The sequence below is a fragment of the Etheostoma cragini genome, chromosome 12 (assembly GCF_013103735.1).
Source record: "Etheostoma cragini isolate CJK2018 chromosome 12, CSU_Ecrag_1.0, whole genome shotgun sequence".
Lineage (NCBI taxonomy): Eukaryota > Metazoa > Chordata > Actinopteri > Perciformes > Percidae > Etheostoma > Etheostoma cragini.
The window spans coordinates 21,834,707-21,839,784 of record NC_048418.1 but is presented as its reverse complement, the minus strand read 5'-3'; the positions used below and the strand labels follow the sequence as shown (position 1 = coordinate 21,839,784).

At 39.0% G+C, this 5,078-nt stretch overlaps 1 protein-coding gene across 1 annotated transcript in view; it reads right to left on the bottom strand.

The window, feature by feature from the left end:
- The window catches only part of LOC117954095 (epidermal retinol dehydrogenase 2-like), a 31,556-nt gene extending 29,106 nt beyond the window's left edge, over positions 1-2,450 (bottom strand). Inside the window, exon 1 of the mRNA XM_034887599.1 lies at positions 2,322-2,450. The gene's annotated coding sequence lies outside the window, so the exon portion shown is untranslated. The remainder of the gene's footprint in view (positions 1-2,321) is intronic.
- Positions 2,451-5,078: the final 2,628 nt, after the last annotated feature.

The following is a 5,078-nucleotide window of genomic DNA, read 5'->3' as shown; positions in this document are numbered from 1 at the left end:
ATGAACTTTTTTGATTTTTGGAAAAAGGCTGCAATGAAACAAAGAGTGAAAAATTTAAAGGGGTCTGAATACTTTCCTCACCCACTGTAGGTTCATCTTTTGCAATGGCATGTGCAAGAAACCTATCCATAAATGAACTGACTAATATACATATTTTTTTTAGATGAGTCGCCACACAGGAAACCAGCCGGTGGCCCACCACCCACGGTGGCACAAATGATATGGTCTCTGTATTACAGATGAATCTGTTGCACGACCAGATAAACTGTCCAGGACGGAGCGTGCGTCTGAAGCCCTGTCTGGAAGTTAAAATGTATGCATGCATATACGAAACCAGTCATATTTCTTAACATGGAACCACTGACAGTCAACATGGTGCATATCATGTAATTGTTCTGTTTGTCTCTTCCTGTCTTTTTTCAGCTCAGCAGATAACACTTCCTCCACCACCTGCATGTAAGTTTTTTATATATATTTTGTCTAATGGTCTAATGTAACAGAATAGGTTCTTATTTGGTAATGGCATGTGCAGGCAACCTATTAACTTAATCATCTTATATAATAATCATTTATAATTTATTTTTATATGTATCAATGCCATGCAGAAAACCAGCTGTTGCCCAGAGCAGGATGAGTCTTTAGTGACCCTACCACGGACTGCCACTTCATCTTGGGACCCAGTTGAAGGTACAGTTGCTTTGATTTTTGCAATTACAATAAAGTACAATTTAATGGCAAAGATCACTAGAGTAACATAACGTTTTTGTTGTTTTAAAACAACAGACTCACACAGAGGAAGGTGGCTCAGACATGGAGGTCAAAATGAGAGGTAAGACTCAAGTTGCTCACATGTGTGTGTTTGTATGTGAATGTGTGTCTGTGTCGGTGTGTGTGTGTGTGTATGCATGTTTACTTCTCCTACAAAATGAGATTGTACAAGCTCTAGACTATATGTATAATGTGTTACTATATGTTTTACAGCAACTTTTCCTGTCAACCCTCGGTGGTTGTACTGGAGGTGATGCCATCCGCCGCATGTTGCGGCAAGTTGCAACGATTGATGTGCTGAGACAGTACAGCTTGCAGGGGGTAAACAACCAAAGAAAACCTTCCAGGACCTGGCTGTATGCAGGGTTATAACAGGCAGGTGTTATTTTATTGTTCACATTAGTACTATGCTTAGCTTGGCTGACAAGAGGTTTTAATTTGACTTATAACTTTGCTTCATTCTGACTTCTACTTTAGCGGCCTGCCGGAAAAACTTCCCTGCGCTGACGGCTGCAGAAGCGGAGGATTTGATTGGGCAAGTTCTGAAGTTTGCCCCACACAGACGGTAAATTGAAGTTCTTTTGCGTGATGTTCATAATAAAGTTCATGAAAAATTTATTTTGTCAATGTGTTCATTCTTAGTATTACATGTCTAACTTTTGTTTATTTCTTTATAGGCCAACTGAGAAGGCCTGAGCCGTGAAACCATGGAGACCCTTTTTAATTTGTTTATATATATATATATATATATTAGTGACTTATTTTGCAGACACTTTACAAACAAATTAACATCTTTATGCATCTTGCAATACATCCTTATCTTTTTTGTATTTTTTTCAGTTGTTTGAATATTAAAGTTTTGAAATGCCATCAAGTTTGCCTGTTCATTCATTCCTACTAATATAACTTTTGTATGTATGTATGTACGTGTGTGTATATGCAGTGCATAAATACACACAAATGGTGTGGGTGTTCGTTTTGTTTTTAAAGGTTAGGGGAATCTAATCTCTTTTCTTACATTCTGGGAACGTTCGTTTGTGGTTTCAGCGAACGTTCCCCTAACGTTCTCTAAAGGTTGCAACGTCAAGGGACCGTTCCCGTAACGTTCGCTAAAGGTTGCATCGTTCTCGGAACGTTCGCCTAACGTTCTCTAAAGGTTGTAACTTTTAGAGAACGTTAGGGAAACGTTCCGAGAACGTTCACTGTAACCAAAAACGAACGTTCCCAGAACGTTAGGAAAAACTTCCAATTACCCAACAGACAACCGAAATACAACCCAAAAAAACCTTCAGGGAACGTTCCCGCAGTCAAAAACGAACGTTCCCAGTCCACAATTGTTAGCTAACATGTTTCTGTGAATAACGTTAGGGGTAATGGGTTGAAAAAATAACGTTAGCCTATGTTCTATAGGCTATAAGCTGGTTAAGAAACCTTCCTTTCAAAGCAATCAATACATATACCAGTTAACGTTATCACACTGACCGATACACTAAAGACAACGACATTTTTAGGACTCAATGCGTTTGTTTAATCGAAATGAGCTTCTGACTTACCAAGACAGAAGTCCTACTGGTCAAGTTTATCAGCTCCTCTGCCCCTGCTTGCTCCCACTGTCAGTTAACGTTATCAGCTTTAACCTTTGCTCACCACATACCGTGTACACAGGTTAGCCAAGAAGAGAGCGAGGGAGATAGAGAACGAGAGACACACACACCCACAGGTGAAAGTTGAAAAAAAGCAACATTATAGCTCGAGGAGCCGCTGAACGTTTTGGCGCCTTTGGCTGGCTGTGTTGGTGTTCCAGAAAGGCTTGACTGTTGTCCATGTAGCCCTGGGAGAGAAACATTTTTGATAGTTTGTTTTTTAGTTTAAACCACAAAACAAAATAACAGTAGAAAAAAATTCTAAATCCAAAAACGACTAAACCAAATTCGATTAAAGGTTTGGATTTTGTTTTTTTCGAAGATCTACATTAAAAGAAAGGCAGGTGACAGGTGACAAGTGACCTGGAAGTAATAGTAAACATAGCCTAAAATAGAACGGTCATAATATGCAGCACTAACGATATACCAGAGTAATGATAAAAGAAAAAAAATCAATCAAGAAATAGGCTTATATAAACCTGGACTAAAAGAATACAGAGTTATGTTAGCAACAATTTATTACAGTGATTTAATATTGTGCCTACACATACACATTACCAGCCACGTTTAATTAGCGCATTGATTGGTTCAATACAGTTAGTAATATGGGTTAACCTAAGAACTTATTGTGTGTGCAGAGTGAACTCCTAAAACTGTTCACACAGTACAATAGCATACATGTAAATCGGACAATCAAACAACATGAGGAGAAAGCGCTCATTTTGGTGAGTAGGCTAATACCACTCATACCAACAGCAGGGCTAAGAAACGTGATTTATAAAAGCACAGTTATAATGAAAAGTGTTTAGCTTTCCAAAATTACAGAACTTAAAACTTAATTTCTATATTATCTCCATAGGACAGTTGCATGTATATGATACATTTCAATTCACACAGTAACATTTAGTGTGCCCTTGGGGTTTTTGAAAATAGATATGATGCATTAGGATAATTTGACTTTAATAAAATCCTATTTGAGGACCAATTCAAGGGGTGGGTGTCAATCAAATGGCAAAGACAAAATAGGGACTGATATTTTGATGGCAGCACAGCGGAATCCCAATCTCCCTTATTAGTAACGTTAACCTTAGGCCTACACATGACGTCACGCGGGAAATCACGTTGACAAGTATTCAATTGCTGTCAGTTGGCTGTCCAGACAACTACAGGGGTCGGGAACTTGTATTGGGGTCGGGTTTTTAGAAACGTATGTGCTATTATAGAAAAATATGTAATTTATGTCGCAATTTCCCTATATTATCAACTGTTTGAACCAAACAATGCGCTCATTAAATGTGGCTGGCGATGTGTATGTGGATACGCAGTGATGGCAGAATGGAGCTTTGCAAACCAGTGTCTTTATTTTCATCCATCAAGTGGGCTCAGAAAATAAAGACACTGGTTCGTGAAGCTTCATTTGGCAATCATTATGTATGGGCACAATATTAAATCACTGTAATAAAATACTGTTGCTAACATTTTTTTCGGTCCACGTTCATATAAGCCTATTTATTGATTTTTTTTTTATATAGTTAGTGCTGCATAATATGACGGTTCTAAAAGCTGGTCTTTTATTTTATAGGCTATATTTACTATTACTTCCGGGTCACATGTCACCTGTCATCTAACTTTCTTTTTGTTTAGATCTTTAAACGGAGAAATTAAAATAGGAATTTAAAAAAAAACAAAATCGGACCGTTATTTGAATTTGGTTCAGTCGTTTTTCGTTTTTGGATTCAGAAACCAAAACTGTTTCTTTGTTTTTGGTCTGAAACGGAAAAAGGTGTTTTTCTTGGTATTTTGTTTTGTGGTTCAAACGAAAAAAACAAACTATCAACACGTACACGGCCCCCTGTGTCATGGAGGCTAATGATCAAGTGTCGATTTTCTTTTGGCCCAATAAAGATTACATTAAAATGATAAAACTCCTTATATCAGTCTAACAATCTTCTGATCTGACATGAAGGCATGCCAGGAAGAATGACTTCTGAAAAGTCAGCCATATTACTTCAAGGAGGATCTCAGAACTAACAAACTAATGGACAGCAGTGGAGAAGGTGAGAAAGGAGGGGAAGCCACATACTAAGAGGGGCCAAGCAGCCCAGTCTCAGGGCTGGTCGCATGGTCACGTTATTTAATTTATTGATTTGTGTACAGATCACGTTAATGTTGTCATTTTCGTGATCACAGAACTTTTATGGCAGTGAGTAGAATTGAAAGGTCAAAAATCCACCCAGGGAGGTTGGGTTGGGGTGGTGGATAGGTCAAACCACACAGGACTTTCACCCTGGAGAACGGGGATTGTTTCCCGCGTTTTGCAGTTCCCTTCCCTGTTCTTTTTTCCCAAATCACAACCGTCTCGTTGCTGTGGCCAGCGTGTGGCGTTTCATTTCCCTGTTGTTGCGTCCCCCAGATACTGTAAATTGTGTCCCTGCGCCCATTGATGGATGGTTAGCACAAGGTTTAAATCAGGTCCTGCTTCCTTCTTGGTGTTCACATGTTTGAAAGCCCTCCTGACGTCTTGCATAGAAAGGAAGATAGGTGTGAGAGGTGCACCCAAACATCCACTAACCTCTGCTCCAGCTGTCGTTGTTTATGGCCGCCGATGGCCTCAAAGCAAGCAGAACATATATATTGTTCACTTGTTGTCGATACATGAGCACTTGA